We start from the raw sequence: 23991 nt of genomic DNA on the forward strand, positions 1-23991 counted from the left end.
GGCGCCGCCATGCCCGGAAGCCCCCCGGCGGCCATTTTTCCGTCGGAGCCGCACGGAGATGGGCGCCGCCATGCCCGGAAGCCCCCCGGCCGCCTTTTAACCGCCGAAGCCGTACGGAGATGGGCGCCGCCATGCCCGGAAGCCCCCCGGCCGCCTTTTAACCGCCGAAGCCGTACGGAGATGGGCGCCGCCATGCCCGGAAGCCCCCCGGCGGCCATTTTTCCGTTGGAGCCGCACGGAGATGGGCGCCGCCATGCCCGGAAGCCCCCCGGCCGCCTTTTAACCGCCGGAGCCGTACGGAGATGGGCGCCGCCATGCCCGGAAGCCCCCCGGCGGCCATTTTTCCGCCGGAGCCGCACGGAGATGGGCGCCGCCATGCCCGTAAGCCCCTCGGTCGCCATTTAACCGCCGGAGCCGTACGGAGATGGGCGCCGCCATGCCCGGAAGTCCTCCGGCGGCCATTTTTCCGCCGGAGCCGCACTGTAATGTATCCCGGCATGCCCCGCTCCCTTGCGGGGGAGTATATCCCGGCATGCCCCGCTCCTTTCCGGGGCAGTATATCCCGGCATGCCCCGCTCCTTTCCGGGCAGTATAACCGCGGAGCTGCCACGAGGAGCCTGCCCGTGCTTTCCGCGGCGATGAGGGGGCCCGTCGGGATGCCGGCGCTCCCTCCCGGTGAGGCTCCGGTTCCGCCGCCCGTCGCGGGGTCGGCCGGGGCCGGGCGGTCGGCGGGTCGCGGCGCGAGTGGTCGCGGCGGGCCGGGGGTCGGTGCGGGGCGCGCGGGCGGCGAGGCGCCGCGCCTTCCACCCCCCCCCAGCCGCGGCCGGCCTTCTGCCGGCGCCGGTCCGTGCCGGGACGTGTCTCCGCGGCGTCCGGCGGGGTGTCTGGGCCGGGAGGGGGGGCTCCGCGCCGCGCGGGCAGTGCGCGGAGGGGGTCGCGGCGGGGGCTTGGGGGTGCGGCCGGGCCAGAGCTCCCGTTCCCCGAGCAGCCGGCACGGGAGACACGGGGCACCGAAGGGGCCGGCGGGGCGGGGCGCGACTGGGCTCTTCCGGTCAGTCTGAGCGTGTCCGGGCCGCGGGGCTGGCAGGTTTGGGGGGATTTGGGGCTTTGCGTGGGTCTGTGTCTCTCTCTAGTTGCGGCTTGTGGGTTTTCTGTCTCGCGGGGCTGTTTTGGCAGAGGAGGGCTTAGGGCTTCTCTTGTGGCTGCTGTGGCGTTCAGTGGTTATCGGGGGTTCTTGTGGTGTCTGGGGTTTCCGGGTTTGCTGGTTTCTTCGGCTCGGTGGTTATTTTGCTCTGGTCTTTTGTTGGTTTTCTGGTTTGGGTTTCTTTTGTGGTTTTAATTGGGTTTTTGGGGGTTCCGTGGCTCGCAGGGTTTCTATAATTTTTTATGGTAAATGAAAATGGAGCACAGGTTCTGCTCTGCCTTTTGTTTCCTTGTCAGCCTTTGTTGCCCTTGTGAAATGTCCAAGCCCATTGGAGACATTACTGTTTGGCTTGCTATTTGAGCTTTCTTCTTGGATACCTTGTACCCATTAAGTCCCCAAAAGTTTAAGAGTTGGGTGGTTACCCATCCAGAACCTGTTGTCCTTCTTGTGAGTCTTGGTCCTTCCCAGCCCTCCACTGACCCCTGCCCTTTCTTACTACTCCTCTGATTTTTTTTTTTTTTTTTTTCCCCCTTGCCTGTACTTCTCTATTCTACTGTCCTGCTCCCTTTTCTTCTCTCCCTTTCTCTTTCTTCATCTCCCTCTCCCTTTTCTTTTTCTCTCTGTGCTTTTTTCCTGCTTTCTCTTCCTCCTTTTTTCGTCTTCCATCTCTGTCCTGCAGGCCACTGCAGTTACTTTCCTTTTCCATCTCTTTGTCGTGATCTGCACCTGTCTTGTTTTCTCCAAAAATTTCTCTAGCCTGTTGTCTGGTGTTCTTTTTTTTTTTTTTTTCATTCTATATCTCACTGTCCCAGGCAGCAAGCTGGCCCTTGAATATGCTTTATTCTCCATAAATGCAGGTGCTGTTGGCAGCAGTTCATGAAACGAGGGGCATCTCCAGCAGATCCTGTAGAAGACAGAGTTGCTGCCTGAGGAGAGCACGCCTCAAAGTGTGCATCGTCAGATTTGCGCTCGCTAGAGAGTATGGGACGAAGCTGGCATTGGCGTCCTGTCCAGCCAGTGTCAGGTGACACCCACTTTGCTGCGCACTGGTTACAGGAGGATCTAGAGTAATACAGATGTACTTCTCAGCGAAGGCAGCGAAGCAACACTTTCCTTTCAAACGGTGAGGCTGGTAAGGAAAGCGCAGTTTGTCTCTGACTGTCTCTATTCCCTTTGTCTCAGGGAGGCTGAATGAAAATGATGACTTCTTGACTGTGTTATCACACTGGGTGAGTAGGCGTGACGTGCTGGAGCTGGATACTGAAGTTGAGTACGTGGTGGAATCGATGGATCTGTGTTTTCTGCATGGAGAAGGTAACCTGCCATTCGTTTATTTTTCTTAAAATGAAGCAAAGGACTAGGGAAGCTGGGTTCTTCTTCACAGCGCAGATTTTGATGACATTGTTGGAGTAGAAATCCATCCAAGGGTGGTCCTAAAGTTGGCAACATCAGTAGCATAACAAGAGAGTCTCATGGTTCCGCTGTAAAGTGGAAGTACAGAAAGCTGTTCAGCTCGCAGAGTGCAGGCCTGTGTGACCTGGGAATCTACTGATGGACTCTGCCTTATGAGGTGAGATATTTTCGATTGAGCAGGGGGAGTCATCGTGACTTAACAATGTGGTAGCTACACTTGTGATGGGCTCCTGCAGTTTTATCAGCTATCGGAGCCCGGAAGGCCTTCATCCTCCCTCCGTCTCTAGGATGAAAAGGCAAAACATGCCATATTGTGAGGATGATTGAGTACAATTTTCTGCCGCTCCATAAATAACTTTGATACTTAGTATATGTTAGGAGTGCTTGTGGGAGCTTCAGCCTCTTCTCGAAGCAGTCCCGTCTGTCTAAAGCGCGTGCTTTTAAAAACATCTGTGTGTTACATACATTAGGAACTAAAACTGCAGCTTGATTTTCCTCCTCTAGGGCTGATTTTTCATAATTGCTTCACCCCGGTAACAGAAACGGATAGGCCCTGTTTCGTCAGGGTCAGTCCTGACCTCGTTTAAATGCTGCTGCAAAGCTTCAGTGTTTCAGTTTGCAAGCTGTAAAAATACTTTGTTAAAGATAAGAGTGCTTCTTGGAACTTAAGTGGTAGAACCGCCTTCTCAATGGTAGCTTTTGCTGGCTTGCTTTTGTGCAATGTACATCTTTGCCATTGTGATTTAGCGTGCCTGATTGGTTTAGCATACAGACATTGGCACCCGCTGAGTTGATAAACAGGTCTTTCTCACTGTGCCATTTTTCCACTTCCTTTAATTGTATCTTTTTCAGTCTGTAACCACAGTTAATGTCTTTTTTTTTAAAAAAAAGCACACTACAGCAGCTTGCTTTGTTCATGTGTTCAAAAGATGTTTGTGGTTGCTTTTCCCCCAGTTGTTGCTTGGTTTTTTTTCCTCTTTAAATGCTTTCTGAAAGGTAGAACTGCATTTCCTTGTAGGGTGCACTTAGACTTTTTCCATGTTATCGGAGTTGTAAGAACATGTCAGTTTCAACACAGAAAAAAGGTCCAGCTTTTGCCACGAGGCTTTTGCCATTAGGGTTTAGCCTAATGTTGCCGAGGAAGCTTTCTTTCTGCTTCCCTCTAAGCCTTACTGTAAAAAAGAAAAAAAGCTGTCATGGGAAAGCCGGTTAAATCGGGCTCGGACCCCAGATGGTCACCGGTTTAATGCAATGAAAGTGTCCTGACTGGACTGAAGCACCCTAAAACACTTTGCGTGCTGCAGCATAAGAATGCAGATGGCTTATCACGCAGTAACTTGGGGATCAGCACCGTTTGCTGCCACTGGCAGAGGCTTTTTTCTTATTCCTTCTGACTGACACGGCCATAGGAGGTGCCTGTTTTGTGGCAGTAGTGCAGCGGCACCATCTCTCGACCCTGCTGCCTCAGACATTGCTTAGCCTCACTGCATTTTGTTTCCTGGTTTTGCTCGGCAGGACAAGTCCTGTTTGGCTGTAATTGCAGGGTTAGAGTGTAATATGAGGAAAGGAGGGTGTTGGCTTAGGAATTTCTGTTCCGCTTGCCACAGTTTTGCCACCAGTATTGCAGTTGGCGAGGTGGCTGTCGGGCGTGGGAATCGCGGGGGTGAGTCTCAGTGTGGGGACAGGTTTGTTGCTGACGCTTCAGCTGTTGGGGTTTTTGAGTTGCTGATGTGTGTTTTCTCATTCTACAGAACCACCTTCATGTTGCGTTCCAGGGAGTGTACTGTGGGTGTACAGGAAAGATCTTTCCTGGTGAGACTGTCTATAACCACCGAAGATGTTCGCCAGCTCTGCGCTGAGAAGTTCGAGGTGGACAAGCCGGCAGAGTGCAGCCCGTTTCTTGTTGTCGACGACACCTGGCAGCAGCTGACGGAGCATACCTGCCCTCGGGAAATGAAGGCTGAGTTGCACAGCTGTCCCCAACCCCAGGTCTTCCACTTTGTCTACAAATGTGTTAACAGAGATCTGTGTGGTGCCATTTGTCACAATGATGACTCCACGTTTTAAAAGCAGCAGCTCGTCGTTGGATTTCTGTTCCTCTTGTTAACGGCTGAAAACATCTTTGTTGGCTGGCATTCCTTAGGAGCCGAGACTGGTCTTAAACCAGGATTGCCCAGTAAAAATCCCTTAGCCACATCAGGCATAGCTTAGAAAACCCCATGTAAATCGTGCACAGGGCCGGTTATGCAGACTATTCCACCAGCGTGTTTGAGCGAACAGCCACAAGACTCTGCTGCAGCATATCATATCGTGGCCCTCGGCAGGTTGTCTGCTGTGGTGTGCAAATGTCTTATTTTTTTTGCACCTGGCCTCTAGCCACATGTCATTTTGATTTATATATGTGTATGCTAGACAAGCATTGCAGTAAACTGGCTGGTGTTAGCTTGGGTTCGACTTGTCCCATTCAGGGCATCAGTTAACTCAGAATTACCTGGATGATTGATTGCATTCTTTCCTGTTTTTTTTTTTGTTTTGTTTTGTTTTTAATTACAGAAAATTGTGGGGGTTTATTATAGACATCTTGCAGCAGTTGCAGGTAGACTGTCAGGGTCGTCTTCTAAAAATATTTTTTCAGCTGTAAAGAATTCAGTAATTATGCATGTGATTTTAACATTCAATATACAAGAATAAGTCTCTTTCGGGTTTTGGCGTATTGCATTTAAGGTCTCTATGGTTTCTCCTCTTTTCCTGTTACAGGTGAGTTCTTGGGAGCTTGTGGTACCTGTAAGAAGGTCGTAGTATTGGCGCTGGTGATTTCATTGCCTTTATCTGAACTGGATGTGCTGTTACCTGGGTTAGTGTTTCTATCCATTGGTTTAGACAGCCTTGTGGGTAGGAAGAGGAAGTTGAAAGAAAAGGATGTAGAGAAGGGGCAGAGAAAGAACGCAGAGAACCGAGTTTCGGATTAAAATGTGTTAGTCTGTCTGCTGGTGCAGGCTCCTCTCAGAAAATGAGCCAAGGAGGTTGGTAAGGTGTTTGTAGTTTTACTGATTTTTTTTTTTTCCTGGTTTTTGTGGCTATAGGGGTTGGGTGGGTTGGTTTTTTGACAGGGTCTGGGATTTGTGGGGTTAGTGTGGGCTTGTGAGGTTTTTCTGTTGGTTTGTTTTTTTTAACTGGGGTTCTAAGGGGGGGTTTTGGTTCTCTGCCTTTTGAAGGCTTTGGGGTTCTGTGGGTTGCGGGTTTGGGGGAGGGCTAGGGGCTTCTGTGGTGTTTTGAGTTCCCGCAGCTTTTCTTGTGGGGTCTGGGGTTTGTGTGTGTCTTTAATGGGGGTTTGTGGCTTCTTTGGTTTTTGGGCTTTGTGGGGGTTTCTAGTTTGTGGGAATTCTTTGGGTATTTTGGTTTGGTTTTTCTTAGGCTGAGAGGCTTTAGGAGGAAAGCCTGTTCTGAGCGTGGTGTTCTCCTTGTAACAGAAGCAGGGTCTCACTGTGGCATGCCAGCTGTCGTGGCTAACAAGGGAGCTTTTTTGTTTTGTGTTGTTATCAATATTACAAGAGTTCCACTTTGTAAAATGCTTTTGTGATGAGTTCAGGCTACGTCTTGCATCCATTGACAGCAGTATTTACTGGGGCTGAGTCTTCCTGTTTGGAGCTGAGGAAGGAAGTATGGATTGAATAACAATGTATTGGTTTTTGACCTGCAGATGGTGGAAGAAAGTGAGGAAAGACTAACAGAAGAGCAGATTGAGTCACTTCTCCAGGCAGTCACCAGTCTTCTTCCAGGGGATCCAGAAGAACAGCCAAGAGACTTGGCAATGTTGGCTGAAGACGAAGGTGACCAAACCTTGGAGGCATCTCAGCCCAAAGCTGGCAACGGTTTCGACAGAGGAGAATCGGCTAACAATTTTCTGGGTTATACTTGGCAGCAGTTTACTGTTGTATTGGACATTGTTGTAAAATGCCTTCGAATTTTTATTATTCAGAGGTGATGAGGGAACCAGTTGTTTCCAAGAAAGCGTGGCCAAGGCCACTGTTGTTGTGGCATCTTTCCATCGATGGGGCTGGCAGCAGCTGAGTCAGGGCGGTTGGCTCTTTTTGGGGGACTGTGGGGTCTTTACAGGGTCTCTTTTTGGTGGGGTCTAGGGCTTTTGGGGGGGGTTCTCTAAGGGGGGGTGTGGGGTTCTTTGAGGGGATCTTTATGGGGTCTCATTTTGGGGGGGATGTGAGGGGCTTGGGGGCGTCTTTAAGGAGTCTCAGGTTTTTTGGGGGGTGGTTAGGGTTCTTTATGGGGTCTGTTTGGGGGGTCTGGGTTTTTTGGGGGGGCTCTTTGTGGAGTTGGGGGGCCCTAAGGGCCTTTTTAGGGGATCGTGGGGGGGGCTCTTTCGGGGGGGGGTGTGTCTCTGAGGGGTTCTGGGGGGGTCTCTCTAGGGTCTATTTTTGGGGTGTTGGGGGTTCCTTCGGGGGTCTTCTAGGGGGTCAGGGGCCATGTTGGGGTTCGAGGGCTCTCAGAGGGGTCGCAGTAGGGTTGGGAGGGGGGTTGAATTCGCTGGAGGAGATGGGGGGTTGTTAATGAGCGCAGGTCAGCGGCAGACGGGTAATTAGTGGGGCAGGGGGAGCCGAAAAGGGCCGAGCAGAGGCGGAGAGATACGAGCAGAGGCGGAGAGATACGAGCACTGGCGGAAAGGCCCGAGCACTGGCGGAAAGGCCCGAGCACTGGGGGATTCGAACACGGGGGTCCTCGGTGCTGCCGCCTTGCGGACACGCAGCGGTACTGCGCCCGGGTGGCGCAGCGCACGGAAGCCGCCGCGTTCTGCTGCCTCCGTGCACACTCGCCGCGTTCCTGCGCGGGTGCGCGCAGAGCCCGCTGCGTGCGGACTGCGGCCGGGCGGCGCAGCGCGAGCGGCAGGGCGCTTTAACGAGGGACGCCGCCATTGCGGGGCGGCCGCTCCCTCCCGGTGAGGGGGGGGTTCCGCCGCCCGTCGCGGGGTCGGCCGGGGCACTGTCAGGTCCGGGGAACCCCCGAAGGCGATGGGACTCCCTCGGGGGAGCAGATTTTGGGAGGGGGCGCGCGGGGGGGGGGGGGTCACTGTCATGTGCGGGGATTCGAAGACGGGGTGAGGTCGCCCATCCGGGCGCTGACCGAGCTGGTACCTGCTTAGCTTCCCGGACGGGGAAGCTGTGAGGTCACCGGACGCTCCCTCCCGGAGAGGCGCCGGTACCCCCCCCCCCCCGCCCTCGCGGGATCGCTCGGTGCTGCCGCCTTGCGGACACGCAGCGGTACTGCGCCCGGGTGGCGCAGCGCACGGAAGCCGCAGCGTTCCGAAAGTTCCCTCCCGGTGAGGCGGGGTTTCCTTCGCCCGTCGCGGGGTCGGCCGGGGCACTGTCAGGTCCGGGGAACCCTCGAAGGTGATGGGACTCCCTCGGGGGGGGTCAGATTTTGGGAGGAGGGGCGCACGTGGCGGGGGCACTGTTAGGTGCGGGGATTCGAACACGGGGTGAGGTCGCCCATCCGGGCGCTGACCGAACTGGTCCCTGCTTAGCTTCCCGAACGGGGCAGCTGTGCTGTGTAGCCCCCCCCAAGCTCGCGCCCCCAAACGGGGGCCCGGAAGCCCCCCGGCGGCCATTTTTCCGTCGGAGCCGCACGGAGATGGGCGCCGCCATGCTCGGAAGCTCCCCGGCCGCCTTTTAACCGCCGGAGCCGCACGGAGATGGGCGCCGCCATGCCCGGAAGCCCCCCGGCCGCCTTTTAACCGCCGAAGCCGTACGGAGATGGGCGCCGCCATGCCCGGAAGCCCCCCGGCGGCCATTTTTCCGTCGGAGCCGCACGGAGATGGGCGCCGCCATGCCCGGAAGCCCCCCGGCCGCCTTTTAACCGCCGAAGCCGTACGGAGATGGGCGCCGCCATGCCCGGAAGCCCCCCGGCGGCCATTTTTCCGCCGGAGCCGCACGGAGATGGGCGCCGCCATGCCCGTAAGCCCCTCGGTCGCCATTTAACCGCCGGAGCCGTACGGAGATGGGCGCCGCCATGCCCGGAAGCCCCCCGGCGGCCATTTTTCCGCCGGAGCCGCACGGAGATGGGCGCCGCCATGCCCGTAAGCCCCTCGGTCGCCATTTAACCGCCGGAGCCGTACGGAGATGGGCGCCGCCATGCCCGGAAGTCCTCCGGCGGCCATTTTTCCGCCGGAGCCGCACTGTAATGTATCCCGGCATGCCCCGCTCCCTTGCGGGGGAGTATATCCCGGCATGCCCCGCTCCTTTCCGGGGCAGTATATCCCGGCATGCCCCGCTCCTTTCCGGGCAGTATAACCGCGGAGCTGCCACGAGGAGCCTGCCCGTGCTTTCCGCGGCGATGAGGGGGCCCGTCGGGATGCCGGCGCTCCCTCCCGGTGAGGCTCCGGTTCCGCCGCCCGTCGCGGGGTCGGCCGGGGCCGGGCTGTCGGCGGGTCGCGGCGCGAGTGGTCGCGGCGGGCCGGGGGTCGGTGCGGGGCGCGCGGGCGGCGAGGCGCCGCGCCTTCCACCCCCCCCCAGCCGCGGCCGGCCTTCTGCCGGCGCCGGTCCGTGCCGGGACGTGTCTCCGCGGCGTCCGGCGGGGTGTCTGGGCCGGGAGGGGGGGCTCCGCGCCGCGCGGGCAGTGCGCGGAGGGGGTCGCGGCGGGGGCTTGGGGGTGCGGCCGGGCCAGAGCTCCCGTTCCCCGAGCAGCCGGCACGGGAGACACGGGGCACCGAAGGGGCCGGCGGGGCGGGGCGCGACTGGACTCTTCCGGTCAGTCTGAGCGTGTCCGGGCCGCGGGGCTGGCAGGTTTGGGGGGATTTGGGGCTTTGCGTGGGTCTGTGTCTCTCTCTAGTTGCGGCTTGTGGGTTTTCTGTCTCGCGGGGCTGTTTTGGCAGAGGAGGGCTTAGGGCTTCTCTTGTGGCTGCTGTGGCGTTCAGTGGTTATCGGGGGTTCTTGTGGTGTCTGGGGTTTCCGGGTTTGCTGGTTTCTTCGGCTCGGTGGTTATTTTGCTCTGGTCTTTTGTTGGTTTTCTGGTTTGGGTTTCTTTTGTGGTTTTAATTGGGTTTTTGGGGGTTCCGTGGCTCGCAGGGTTTCTATAATTTTTTATGGTAAATGAAAATGGAGCACAGGTTCTGCTCTGCCTTTTGTTTCCTTGTCAGCCTTTGTTGCCCTTGTGAAATGTCCAAGCCCATTGGAGACATTACTGTTTGGCTTGCTATTTGAGCTTTCTTCTTGGATACCTTGTACCCATTAAGTCCCCAAAAGTTTAAGAGTTGGGTGGTTACCCATCCAGAACCTGTTGTCCTTCTTGTGAGTCTTGGTCCTTCCCAGCCCTCCACTGACCCCTGCCCTTTCTTACTACTCCTCTGATTTTTTTTTTTTTTTTTTTTCCCCTTGCCTGTACTTCTCTATTCTACTGTCCTGCTCCCTTTTCTTCTCTCCCTTTCTCTTTCTTCATCTCCCTCTCCCTTTTCTTTTTCTCTCTGTGCTTTTTTCCTGCTTTCTCTTCCTCCTTTTTTCGTCTTCCATCTCTGTCCTGCAGGCCACTGCAGTTACTTTCCTTTTCCATCTCTTTGTCGTGATCTGCACCTGTCTTGTTTTCTCCAAAAATTTCTCTAGCCTGTTGTCTGGTGTTCTTTTTTTTTTTTCATTCTATATCTCACTGTCCCAGGCAGCAAGCTGACCCTTGAATATGCTTTATTCTCCATAAATGCAGGTGCTGTTGGCAGCAGTTCATGAAACGAGGGGCATCTCCAGCAGATCCTGTAGAAGACAGAGTTGCTGCCTGAGGAGAGCACGCCTCAAAGTGTGCATCGTCAGATTTGCGCTCGCTAGAGAGTATGGGACGAAGCTGGCATTGGCGTCCTGTCCAGCCAGTGTCAGGTGACACCCACTTTGCTGCGCACTGGTTACAGGAGGATCTAGAGTAATACAGATGTACTTCTCAGCGAAGGCAGCGAAGCAACACTTTCCTTTCAAACGGTGAGGCTGGTAAGGAAAGCGCAGTTTGTCTCTGACTGTCTCTATTCCCTTTGTCTCAGGGAGGCTGAATGAAAATGATGACTTCTTGACTGTGTTATCACACTGGGTGAGTAGGTGTGACATGCTGGAGCTGGATACTGAAGTTGAGTACGTGGTGGAATCGATGGATCTGTGTTTTCTGCATGGAGAAGGTAACCTGCCATTCGTTTATTTTTCTTAAAATGAAGCAAAGGACTAGGGAAGCTGGGTTCTTCTTCACAGCGCAGATTTTGATGACATTGTTGGAGTAGAAATCCATCCAAGGGTGGTCCTAAAGTTGGCAACATCAGTAGCATAACAAGAGAGTCTCATGGTTCCGCTGTAAAGTGGAAGTACAGAAAGCTGTTCAGCTCGCAGAGTGCAGGCCTGTGTGACCTGGGAATCTACTGATGGACTCTGCCTTATGAGGTGAGATATTTTCGATTGAGCAGGGGGAGTCATCGTGACTTAACAATGTGGTAGCTACACTTGTGATGGGCTCCTGCAGTTTTATCAGCTATCGGAGCCCGGAAGGCCTTCATCCTCCCTCCGTCTCTAGGATGAAAAGGCAAAACATGCCATATTGTGAGGATGATTGAGTACAATTTTCTGCCGCTCCATAAATAACTTTGATACTTAGTATATGTTAGGAGTGCTTGTGGGAGCTTCAGCCTCTTCTCGAAGCAGTCCCGTCTGTCTAAAGCGCGTGCTTTTAAAAACATCTGTGTGTTACATACATTAGGAACTAAAACTGCAGCTTGATTTTCCTCCTCTAGGGCTGATTTTTCATAATTGCTTCACCCCGGTAACAGAAACGGATAGGCCCTGTTTCGTCAGGGTCAGTCCTGACCTCGTTTAAATGCTGCTGCAAAGCTTCAGTGTTTCAGTTTGCAAGCTGTAAAAATACGTTGTTAAAGATAAGAGTGCTTCTTGGAACTTAAGTGGTAGAACCGCCTTCTCAATGGTAGCTTTTGCTGGCTTGCTTTTGTGCAATGTACATCTTTGCCATTGTGATTTAGCGTGCCTGATTGGTTTAGCATACAGACATTGGCACCCGCTGAGTTGATAAACAGGTCTTTCTCACTGTGCCATTTTTCCACTTCCTTTAATTGTATCTTTTTCAGTCTGTAACCACAGTTAATGTCTTTTTTTTTAAAAAAAAGCACACTACAGCAGCTTGCTTTGTTCATGTGTTCAAAAGATGTTTGTGGTTGCTTTTCCCCCAGTTGTTGCTTGGTTTTTTTTCCTCTTTAAATGCTTTCTGAAAGGTAGAACTGCATTTCCTTGTAGGGTGCACTTAGACTTTTTCCATGTTATCGGAGTTGTAAGAACATGTCAGTTTCAACACAGAAAAAAGGTCCAGCTTTTGCCACGAGGCTTTTGCCATTAGGGTTTAGCCTAATGTTGCCGAGGAAGCTTTCTTTCTGCTTCCCTCTAAGCCTTACTGTAAAAAAGAAAAAAAGCTGTCATGGGAAAGCCGGTTAAATCGGGCTCGGACCCCAGATGGTCACCGGTTTAATGCAATGAAAGTGTCCTGACTGGACTGAAGCACCCTAAAACACTTTGCGTGCTGCAGCATAAGAATGCAGATGGCTTATCACGCAGTAACTTGGGGATCAGCACCGTTTGCTGCCACTGGCAGAGGCTTTTTTCTTATTCCTTCTGACTGACACGGCCATAGGAGGTGCCTGTTTTGTGGCAGTAGTGCAGCGGCACCATCTCTCGACCCTGCTGCCTCAGACATTGCTTAGCCTCACTGCATTTTGTTTCCTGGTTTTGCTCGGCAGGACAAGTCCTGTTTGGCTGTAATTGCAGGGTTAGAGTGTAATATGAGGAAAGGAGGGTGTTGGCTTAGGAATTTCTGTTCCGCTTGCCACAGTTTTGCCACCAGTATTGCAGTTGGCGAGGTGGCTGTCGGGCGTGGGAATCGCGGGGGTGAGTCTCAGTGTGGGGACAGGTTTGTTGCTGACGCTTCAGCTGTTGGGGTTTTTGAGTTGCTGATGTGTGTTTTCTCATTCTACAGAACCACCTTCATGTTGCGTTCCAGGGAGTGTACTGTGGGTGTACAGGAAAGATCTTTCCTGGTGAGACTGTCTATAACCACCGAAGATGTTCGCCAGCTCTGCGCTGAGAAGTTCGAGGTGGACAAGCCGGCAGAGTGCAGCCCGTTTCTTGTTGTCGACGACACCTGGCAGCAGCTGACGGAGCATACCTGCCCTCGGGAAATGAAGGCTGAGTTGCACAGCTGTCCCCAACCCCAGGTCTTCCACTTTGTCTACAAATGTGTTAACAGAGATCTGTGTGGTGCCATTTGTCACAATGATGACTCCACGTTTTAAAAGCAGCAGCTCGTCGTTGGATTTCTGTTCCTCTTGTTAACGGCTGAAAACATCTTTGTTGGCTGGCATTCCTTAGGAGCCGAGACTGGTCTTAAACCAGGATTGCCCAGTAAAAATCCCTTAGCCACATCAGGCATAGCTTAGAAAACCCCATGTAAATCGTGCACAGGGCCGGTTATGCAGACTATTCCACCAGCGTGTTTGAGCGAACAGCCACAAGACTCTGCTGCAGCATATCATATCGTGGCCCTCGGCAGGTTGTCTGCTGTGGTGTGCAAATGTCTTATTTTTTTTGCACCTGGCCTCTAGCCACATGTCATTTTGATTTATATATGTGTATGCTAGACAAGCATTGCAGTAAACTGGCTGGTGTTAGCTTGGGTTCGACTTGTCCCATTCAGGGCATCAGTTAACTCAGAATTACCTGGATGATTGATTGCATTCTTTCCTGTTTTTTTTTTTGTTTTGTTTTGTTTTTAATTACAGAAAATTGTGGGGGTTTATTATAGACATCTTGCAGCAGTTGCAGGTAGACTGTCAGGGTCGTCTTCTAAAAATATTTTTTCAGCTGTAAAGAATTCAGTAATTATGCATGTGATTTTAACATTCAATATACAAGAATAAGTCTCTTTCGGGTTTTGGCGTATTGCATTTAAGGTCTCTATGGTTTCTCCTCTTTTCCTGTTACAGGTGAGTTCTTGGGAGCTTGTGGTACCTGTAAGAAGGTCGTAGTATTGGCGCTGGTGATTTCATTGCCTTTATCTGAACTGGATGTGCTGTTACCTGGGTTAGTGTTTCTATCCATTGGTTTAGACAGCCTTGTGGGTAGGAAGAGGAAGTTGAAAGAAAAGGATGTAGAGAAGGGGCAGAGAAAGAACGCAGAGAACCGAGTTTCGGATTAAAATGTGTTAGTCTGTCTGCTGGTGCAGGCTCCTCTCAGAAAATGAGCCAAGGAGGTTGGTAAGGTGTTTGTAGTTTTACTGATTTTTTTTTTTTCCTGGTTTTTGTGGCTATAGGGGTTGGGTGGGTTGGTTTTTTGACAGGGTCTGGGATTTGTGGGGTTAGTGTGGGCTTGTGAGGTTTTTCTGTTGGTTTGTTTTTTTTAACTGGGGTTCTAAGGGGGGGTTTTGGTTCTCTGCCTTTTGAAGGCTTTGGGGTTCTGTGGGTTGCGGGTTTGGGGGAGGGCTAGGGGCTTCTGTGGTGTTTTGAGTTCCCGCAGCTTTTCTTGTGGGGTCTGGGGTTTGTGTGTGTCTTTAATGGGGGTTTGTGGCTTCTTTGGTTTTTGGGCTTTGTGGGGGTTTCTAGTTTGTGGGAATTCTTTGGGTATTTTGGTTTGGTTTTTCTTAGGCTGAGAGGCTTTAGGAGGAAAGCCTGTTCTGAGCGTGGTGTTCTCCTTGTAACAGAAGCAGGGTCTCACTGTGGCATGCCAGCTGTCGTGGCTAACAAGGGAGCTTTTTTGTTTTGTGTTGTTATCAATATTACAAGAGTTCCACTTTGTAAAATGCTTTTGTGATGAGTTCAGGCTACGTCTTGCATCCATTGAAAGCAGTATTTACTGGGGCTGAGTCTTCCTGTTTGGAGCTGAGGAAGGAAGTATGGATTGAATAACAATGTATTGGTTTTTGACCTGCAGATGGTGGAAGAAAGTGAGGAAAGACTAACAGAAGAGCAGATTGAGTCACTTCTCCAGGCAGTCACCAGTCTTCTTCCAGGGGATCCAGAAGAACAGCCAAGAGACTTGGCAATGTTGGCTGAAGACGAAGGTGACCAAACCTTGGAGGCATCTCAGCCCAAAGCTGGCAACGGTTTCGACAGAGGAGAATCGGCTAACAATTTTCTGGGTTATACTTGGCAGCAGTTTACTGTTGTATTGGACATTGTTGTAAAATGCCTTCGAATTTTTATTATTCAGAGGTGATGAGGGAACCAGTTGTTTCCAAGAAAGCGTGGCCAAGGCCACTGTTGTTGTGGCATCTTTCCATCGATGGGGCTGGCAGCAGCTGAGTCAGGGCGGTTGGCTCTTTTTGGGGGACTATGGGGTCTTTACAGGGTCTCTTTTTGGTGGGGTCTAGGGCTTTTGGGGGGGGTTCTCTAAGGGGGGGTGTGGGGTTCTTTGAGGGGATCTTTATGGGGTCTCATTTTGGGGGGGATGTGAGGGGCTTGGGGGCGTCTTTAAGGAGTCTCAGGTTTTTTGGGGGGTGGTTAGGGTTCTTTATGGGGTCTGTTTGGGGGGTCTGGGTTTTTTGGGGGGGCTCTTTGGGGAGTTGGGGGGCCCTAAGGGCCTTTTTAGGGGATCGGGGGGGGGGCTCTTTCGGGGGGGGGGGTGTCTCTGAGGGGTTCTGGGGGGGTCTCTCTAGGGTCTATTTTTGGGGTGTTGGGGGTTCCTTCGGGGGTCTTCTAGGGGGTCAGGGGCCATGTTGGGGTTCGAGGGCTCTCAGAGGGGTCGCAGTAGGGTTGGGAGGGGGGTTGAATTCGCTGGAGGAGATGGGGGGTTGTTAATGAGCGCAGGTCAGCGGCAGACGGGTAATTAGTGGGGCAGGGGGAGCCGAAAAGGGCCGAGCAGAGGCGGAGAGATACGAGCAGAGGCGGAGAGATACGAGCACTGGCGGAAAGGCCCGAGCACTGGCGGAAAGGCCCGAGCACTGGGGGATTCGAACACGGGGGTCCTCGGTGCTGCCGCCTTGCGGACACGCAGCGGTACTGCGCCCGGGTGGCGCAGCGCACGGAAGCCGCCGCGTTCTGCTGCCTCCGTGCACACTCGCCGCGTTCCTGCGCGGGTGCGCGCAGAGCCCGCTGCGTGCGGACTGCGGCCGGGCGGCGCAGCGCGAGCGGCAGGGCGCTTTAACGAGGGACGCCGCCATTGCGGGGCGGCCGCTCCCTCCCGGTGAGGGGGGGGTTCCGCCGCCCGTCGCGGGGTCGGCCGGGGCACTGTCAGGTCCGGGGAACCCCCGAAGGCGATGGGACTCCCTCGGGGGAGCAGATTTTGGGAGGGGGCGCGCGGGGGGGGGGGGGGTCACTGTCATGTGCGGGGATTCGAAGACGGGGTGAGGTCGCCCATCCGGGCGCTGACCGAGCTGGTACCTGCTTAGCTTCCCGGACGGGGAAGCTGTGAGGTCACCGGACGCTCCCTCCCGGAGAGGCGCCGGTACCCCCCCCCCCCCGCCCTCGCGGGATCGCTCGGTGCTGCCGCCTTGCGGACACGCAGCGGTACTGCGCCCGGGTGGCGCAGCGCACGGAAGCCGCAGCGTTCCGAAAGTTCCCTCCCGGTGAGGCGGGGTTTCCTTCGCCCGTCGCGGGGTCGGCCGGGGCACTGTCAGGTCCGGGGAACCCTCGAAGGTGATGGGACTCCCTCGGGGGGGGTCAGATTTTGGGAGGAGGGGCGCACGTGGCGGGGGCACTGTTAGGTGCGGGGATTCGAAGACGGGGTGAGGTCGCCCATCCGGGCGCTGACCGAACTGGTCCCTGCTTAGCTTCCCGAACGGGGCAGCTGTGCTGTGTAGCCCCCCCCAAGCTCGCGCCCCCAAACGGGGGCCCGGAAGCCCCCCGGCGGCCATTTTTCCGTCGGAGCCGCACGGAGATGGGCGCCGCCATGCTCGGAAGCTCCCCGGCCGCCTTTTAACCGCCGGAGCCGCACGGAGATGGGCGCCGCCATGCCCGGAAGCCCCCCGGCCGCCTTTTAACCGCCGAAGCCGTACGGAGATGGGCGCCGCCATGCCCGGAAGCCCCCCGGCGGCCATTTTTCCGTCGGAGCCGCACGGAGATGGGCGCCGCCATGCCCGGAAGCCCCCCGGCCGCCTTTTAACCGCCGAAGCCGTACGGAGATGGGCGCCGCCATGCCCGGAAGCCCCCCGGCGGCCATTTTTCCGCCGTAGCCGCACGGAGATGGGCGCCGCCATGCCCGTAAGCCCCTCGGCGGCCATTTAACCGCCGGAGCCGTACGGAGATGGGCGCCGCCATGCCCGGAAGCCCCCCGGCGGCCATTTTTCCGCCGGAGCCGCACGGAGATGGGCGCCGCCATGCCCGTAAGCCCCTCGGTCGCCATTTAACCGCCGGAGCCGTACGGAGATGGGCGCCGCCATGCCCGGAAGTCCTCCGGCGGCCATTTTTCCGCCGGAGCCGCACTGTAATGTATCCCGGCATGCCCCGCTCCCTTGCGGGGGAGTATATCCCGGCATGCCCCGCTCCTTTCCGGGGCAGTATATCCCGGCATGCCCCGCTCCTTTCCGGGCAGTATAACCGCGGAGCTGCCACGAGGAGCCTGCCCGTGCTTTCCGCGGCGATGAGGGGGCCCGTCGGGATGCCGGCGCTCCCTCCCGGTGAGGCTCCGGTTCCGCCGCCCGTCGCGGGGTCGGCCGGGGCCGGGCGGTCGGCGGGTCGCGGCGCGAGTGGTCGCGGCGGGCCGGGGGTCGGTGCGGGGCGCGCGGGCGGCGAGGCGCCGCGCCTTCCACCCCCCCCCAGCCGCGGCCGGCCTTCTGCCGGCGCCGGTCCGTGCCGGGACGTGTCTCCGCGGCGTCCGGCGGGGTGTCTGGGCAGGGAGGGGGGGCTCCGCGCCGCGCGGGCAGTGCGCGGAGGGGGTCGCGGCGGGGGCTTGGGGGTGCGGCCGGGCCAGAGCTCCCGTTCCCCGAGCAGCCGGCACGGGAGACACGGGGCACCGAAGGGGCCGGCGGGGCGGGGCGCGACTGGACTCTTCCGGTCAGTCTGAGCGTGTCCGGGCCGCGGGGCTGGCAGGTTTGGGGGGATTTGGGGCTTTGCGTGGGTCTGTGTCTCTCTCTAGTTGCGGCTTGTGGGTTTTCTGTCTCGCGGGGCTGTTTTGGCAGAGGAGGGCTTAGGGCTTCTCTTGTGGCTGCTGTGGCGTTCAGTGGTTATCGGGGGTTCTTGTGGTGTCTGGGGTTTCCGGGTTTGCTGGTTTCTTCGGCTCGGTGGTTATTTTGCTCTGGTCTTTTGTTGGTTTTCTGGTTTGGGTTTCTTTTGTGGTTTTAATTGGGTTTTTGGGGGTTCCGTGGCTCGCAGGGTTTCTATAATTTTTTATGGTAAATGAAAATGGAGCACAGGTTCTGCTCTGCCTTTTGTTTCCTTGTCAGCCTTTGTTGCCCTTGTGAAATGTCCAAGCCCATTGGAGACATTACTGTTTGGCTTGCTATTTGAGCTTTCTTCTTGGATACCTTGTACCCATTAAGTCCCCAAAAGTTTAAGAGTTGGGTGGTTACCCATCCAGAACCTGTTGTCCTTCTTGTGAGTCTTGGTCCTTCCCAGCCCTCCACTGACCCCTGCCCTTTCTTACTACTCCTCTGATTTTTTTTTTTTTTTTTTTCCCCCTTGCCTGTACTTCTCTATTCTACTGTCCTGCTCCCTTTTCTTCTCTCCCTTTCTCTTTCTTCATCTCCCTCTCCCTTTTCTTTTTCTCTCTGTGCTTTTTTCCTGCTTTCTCTTCCTCCTTTTTTCGTCTTCCATCTCTGTCCTGCAGGCCACTGCAGTTACTTTCCTTTTCCATCTCTTTGTCGTGATCTGCACCTGTCTTGTTTTCTCCAAAAATTTCTCTAGCCTGTTGTCTGGTGTTCTTTTTTTTTTTTTTTTCATTCTATATCTCACTGTCCCAGGCAGCAAGCTGGCCCTTGAATATGCTTTATTCTCCATAAATGCAGGTGCTGTTGGCAGCAGTTCATGAAACGAGGGGCATCTCCAGCAGATCCTGTAGAAGACAGAGTTGCTGCCTGAGGAGAGCACGCCTCAAAGTGTGCATCGTCAGATTTGCGCTCGCTAGAGAGTATGGGACGAAGCTGGCATTGGCGTCCTGTCCAGCCAGTGTCAGGTGACACCCACTTTGCTGCGCACTGGTTACAGGAGGATCTAGAGTAATACAGATGTACTTCTCAGCGAAGGCAGCGAAGCAACACTTTCCTTTCAAACGGTGAGGCTGGTAAGGAAAGCGCAGTTTGTCTCTGACTGTCTCTATTCCCTTTGTCTCAGGGAGGCTGAATGAAAATGATGACTTCTTGACTGTGTTATCACACTGGGTGAGTAGGCGTGACGTGCTGGAGCTGGATACTGAAGTTGAGTACGTGGTGGAATCGATGGATCTGTGTTTTCTGCATGGAGAAGGTAACCTGCCATTCGTTTATTTTTCTTAAAATGAAGCAAAGGACTAGGGAAGCTGGGTTCTTCTTCACAGCGCAGATTTTGATGACATTGTTGGAGTAGAAATCCATCCAAGGGTGGTCCTAAAGTTGGCAACATCAGTAGCATAACAAGAGAGTCTCATGGTTCCGCTGTAAAGTGGAAGTACAGAAAGCTGTTCAGCTCGCAGAGTGCAGGCCTGTGTGACCTGGGAATCTACTGATGGACTCTGCCTTATGAGGTGAGATATTTTCGATCGAGCAGGGGGAGTCATCGTGACTTAACAATGTGGTAGCTACACTTGTGATGGGCTCCTGCAGTTTTATCAGCTATCGGAGCCCGGAAGGCCTTCATCCTCCCTCCGTCTCTAGGATGAAAAGGCAAAACATGCCATATTGTGAGGATGATTGAGTACAATTTTCTGCCGCTCCATAAATAACTTTGATACTTAGTATATGTTAGGAGTGCTTGTGGGAGCTTCAGCCTCTTCTCGAAGCAGTCCCGTCTGTCTAAAGCGCGTGCTTTTAAAAACATCTGTGTGTTACATACATTAGGAACTAAAACTGCAGCTTGATTTTCCTCCTCTAGGGCTGATTTTTCATAATTGCTTCACCCCGGTAACAGAAACGGATAGGCCCTGTTTCGTCAGGGTCAGTCCTGACCTCGTTTAAATGCTGCTGCAAAGCTTCAGTGTTTCAGTTTGCAAGCTGTAAAAATACTTTGTTAAAGATAAGAGTGCTTCTTGGAACTTAAGTGGTAGAACCGCCTTCTCAATGGTAGCTTTTGCTGGCTTGCTTTTGTGCAATGTACATCTTTGCCATTGTGATTTAGCGTGCCTGATTGGTTTAGCATACAGACATTGGCACCCGCTGAGTTGATAAACAGGTCTTTCTCACTGTGCCATTTTTCCACTTCCTTTAATTGTATCTTTTTCAGTCTGTAACCACAGTTAATGTCTTTTTTTTTAAAAAAAAGCACACTACAGCAGCTTGCTTTGTTCATGTGTTCAAAAGATGTTTGTGGTTGCTTTTCCCCCAGTTGTTGCTTGGTTTTTTTTCCTCTTTAAATGCTTTCTGAAAGGTAGAACTGCATTTCCTTGTAGGGTGCACTTAGACTTTTTCCATGTTATCGGAGTTGTAAGAACATGTCAGTTTCAACACAGAAAAAAGGTCCAGCTTTTGCCACGAGGCTTTTGCCATTAGGGTTTAGCCTAATGTTGCCGAGGAAGCTTTCTTTCTGCTTCCCTCTAAGCCTTACTGTAAAAAAGAAAAAAAGCTGTCATGGGAAAGCCGGTTAAATCGGGCTCGGACCCCAGATGGTCACCGGTTTAATGCAATGAAAGTGTCCTGACTGGACTGAAGCACCCTAAAACACTTTGCGTGCTGCAGCATAAGAATGCAGATGGCTTATCACGCAGTAACTTGGGGATCAGCACCGTTTGCTGCCACTGGCAGAGGCTTTTTTCTTATTCCTTCTGACTGACACGGCCATAGGAGGTGCCTGTTTTGTGGCAGTAGTGCAGCGGCACCATCTCTCGACCCTGCTGCCTCAGACATTGCTTAGCCTCACTGCATTTTGTTTCCTGGTTTTGCTCGGCAGGACAAGTCCTGTTTGGCTGTAATTGCAGGGTTAGAGTGTAATATGAGGAAAGGAGGGTGTTGGCTTAGGAATTTCTGTTCCGCTTGCCACAGTTTTGCCACCAGTATTGCAGTTGGCGAGGTGGCTGTCGGGCGTGGGAATCGCGGGGGTGAGTCTCAGTGTGGGGACAGGTTTGTTGCTGACGCTTCAGCTGTTGGGGTTTTTGAGTTGCTGATGTGTGTTTTCTCATTCTACAGAACCACCTTCATGTTGCGTTCCAGGGAGTGTACTGTGGGTGTACAGGAAAGATCTTTCCTGGTGAGACTGTCTATAACCACCGAAGATGTTCGCCAGCTCTGCGCTGAGAAGTTCGAGGTGGACAAGCCGGCAGAGTGCAGCCCGTTTCTTGTTGTCGACGACACCTGGCAGCAGCTGACGGAGCATACCTGCCCTCGGGAAATGAAGGCTGAGTTGCACAGCTGTCCCCAACCCCAGGTCTTCCACTTTGTCTACAAATGTGTTAACAGAGATCTGTGTGGTGCCATTTGTCACAATGATGACTCCACGTTTTAAAAGCAGCAGCTCGTCGTTGGATTTCTGTTCCTCTTGTTAACGGCTGAAAACATCTTTGTTGGCTGGCATTCCTTAGGAGCCGAGACTGGTCTTAAACCAGGATTGCCCAGTAAAAATCCCTTAGCCACATCAGGCATAGCTTAGAAAACCCCATGTAAATCGTGCACAGGGCCGGTTATGCAGACTATTCCACCAGCGTGTTTGAGCCAACAGCCACAAGACTCTGCTGCAGCATATCATATCGTGGCCCTCGGCAGGTTGTCTGCTGTGGTGTGCAAATGTCTTATTTTTTTTGCACCTGGCCTCTAGCCACATGTCATTTTGATTTATATATGTGTATGCTAGACAAGCATTGCAGTAAACTGGCTGGTGTTAGCTTGGGTTCGACTTGTCCCATTCAGGGCATCAGTTAACTCAGAATTACCTGGATGATTGATTGCATTCTTTCCTGGTTTTTTTTTTTGTTTTGTTTTGTTTTTAATTACAGAAAATTGTGGGGGTTTATTATAGACATCTTGCAGCAGTTGCAGGTAGACTGTCAGGGTCGTCTTCTAAAAATATTTTTTCAGCTGTAAAGAATTCAGTAATTATGCATGTGATTTTAACATTCAATATACAAGAATAAGTCTCTTTCGGGTTTTGGCGTATTGCATTTAAGGTCTCTATGGTTTCTCCTCTTTTCCTGTTACAGGTGAGTTCTTGGGAGCTTGTGGTACCTGTAAGAAGGTCGTAGTATTGGCGCTGGTGATTTCATTGCCTTTATCTGAACTGGATGTGCTGTTACCTGGGTTAGTGTTTCTATCCATTGGTTTAGACAGCCTTGTGGGTAGGAAGAGGAAGTTGAAAGAAAAGGATGTAGAGAAGGGGCAGAGAAAGAACGCAGAGAACCGAGTTTCGGATTAAAATGTGTTAGTCTGTCTGCTGGTGCAGGCTCCTCTCAGAAAATGAGCCAAGGAGGTTGGTAAGGTGTTTGTAGTTTTACTGATTTTTTTTTTTTTTTTTTTTCCTGGTTTTTGTGGCTATAGGGGTTGGGTGGGTTGGTTTTTTGACAGGGTCTGGGATTTGTGGGGTTAGTGTGGGCTTGTGAGGTTTTTCTGTTGGTTTGTTTTTTTTAACTGGGGTTCTAAGGGGGGGTTTTGGTTCTCTGCCTTTTGAAGGCTTTGGGGTTCTGTGGGTTGCGGGTTTGGGGGAGGGCTAGGGGCTTCTGTGGTGTTTTGAGTTCCCGCAGCTTTTCGTGTGGGGTCTGGGGTTTGTGTGTGTCTTTAATGGGGGTTTGTGGCTTCTTTGGTTTTTGGGCTTTGTGGGGGTTTCTAGTTTGTGGGAATTCTTTGGGTATTTTGGTTTGGTTTTTCTTAGGCTGAGAGGCTTTAGGAGGAAAGCCTGTTCTGAGCGTGGTGTTCTCCTTGTAACAGAAGCAGGGTCTCACTGTGGCATGCCAGCTGTCGTGGCTAACAAGGGAGCTTTTTTGTTTTGTGTTGTTATCAATATTACAAGAGTTCCACTTTGTAAAATGCTTTTGTGATGAGTTCAGGCTACGTCTTGCATCCATTGAAAGCAGTATTTACTGGGGCTGAGTCTTCCTGTTTGGAGCTGAGGAAGGAAGTATGGATTGAATAACAATGTATTGGTTTTTGACCTGCAGATGGTGGAAGAAAGTGAGGAAAGACTAACAGAAGAGCAGATTGAGTCACTTCTCCAGGCAGTCACCAGTCTTCTTCCAGGGGATCCAGAAGAACAGCCAAGAGACTTGGCAATGTTGGCTGAAGACGAAGGTGACCAAACCTTGGAGGCATCTCAGCCCAAAGCTGGCAACGGTTTCGACAGAGGAGAATCGGCTAACAATTTTCTGGGTTATACTTGGCAGCAGTTTACTGTTGTATTGGACATTGTTGTAAAATGCCTTCGAATTTTTATTATTCAGAGGTGATGAGGGAACCAGTTGTTTCCAAGAAAGCGTGGCCAAGGCCACTGTTGTTGTGGCATCTTTCCATCGATGGGGCTGGCAGCAGCTGAGTCAGGGCGGTTGGCTCTTTTTGGGGGACTATGGGGTCTTTACAGGGTCTCTTTTTGGTGGGGTCTAGGGCTTTTGGGGGGGGGGGGTTTCTCTAAGGGGGGGTGTGGGGTTCTTTGAGGGGATCTTTATGGGGTCTCATTTTGGGGGGGATGTGAGGGGCTTGGGGGCATCTTTAAGGAGTCTCAGGTTTTTTGGGGGGTGGTTAGGGTTCTTTATGGGGTCTGTTTGGGGGGTCTGGGTTTTTTGGGGGGGCTCTTTGTGGGCTTTGGGGAGTTGGGGGGCCCTAAGGGCCTTTTTAGGGGATCGTGGGGGGGCTCTTTGGGGGGGGGTGTGTCTCTGAGGGGTTCTGGGGGGGTCTCTCTAGGGTCTATTTTTGGGGTGTTGGGGGTTCCTTCGGGGGTCTTCTAGGGGGTCAGGGGCCATGTTGGGGTTCGAGGGCTCTCAGAGGGGTCGCAGTAGGGTTGGGAGGGGGGTTGAATTCGCTGGAGGAGATGGGGGGTTGTTAATGAGCGCAGGTCAGCGGCAGACGGGTAATTAGTGGGGCAGGGGGAGCCGAAAAGGGCCGAGCAGAGGCGGAGAGATACGAGCAGAGGCGGAGAGATACGAGCACTGGCGGAAAGGCCCGAGCACTGGCGGAAAGGCCCGAGCGGGGATTCGAACACGGGGGTCCTCGGTGCTGCCGCCTTGCGGACACGCAGCGGTACTGCGCCCGGGTGGCGCAGCGCACGGAAGCCGCCGCGTTCTGCTGCCTCCGTGCACACTCGCCGCGTTCCTGCGCGGGTGCGCGCAGAGCCCGCTGCGTGCGGACTGCGGCCGGGCGGCGCAGCG

The 23991-nt window shown here is 53.5% G+C and overlaps 3 long non-coding RNA genes across 3 annotated transcripts; all 3 read left to right on the top strand.

Annotated features, from left to right (window-relative positions):
• Positions 1–596: 596 nt before the first annotated feature.
• On the top strand, positions 597–6581 carry LOC311205071. Its single transcript, XR_014618130.1, has 5 exons — positions 597–675; positions 2002–2458; positions 4309–4546; positions 5315–5411; positions 6258–6581. It is a non-coding gene; the product is annotated as an uncharacterized lncRNA (long non-coding RNA).
• A 2279-nt stretch (positions 6582–8860) lies between these two features.
• LOC311189227 lies at positions 8861–14841 on the top strand. The gene is made up of 5 exons (XR_014617156.1): positions 8861–8939; positions 10262–10718; positions 12569–12806; positions 13575–13671; positions 14518–14841. It is a non-coding gene; the product is annotated as an uncharacterized lncRNA (long non-coding RNA).
• Positions 14842–17121: 2280 nt separating this feature from the next.
• LOC311189220 lies at positions 17122–23115 on the top strand. Its single transcript, XR_014617155.1, has 5 exons — positions 17122–17200; positions 18527–18983; positions 20834–21071; positions 21841–21937; positions 22792–23115. It is a non-coding gene; the product is annotated as an uncharacterized lncRNA (long non-coding RNA).
• Positions 23116–23991: the final 876 nt, after the last annotated feature.

Source organism: Gallinula chloropus (genome assembly GCF_964237585.1).
Source record: "Gallinula chloropus genome assembly, chromosome: 1".
NCBI classification, from domain to species: Eukaryota; Metazoa; Chordata; class Aves; order Gruiformes; family Rallidae; genus Gallinula; species Gallinula chloropus.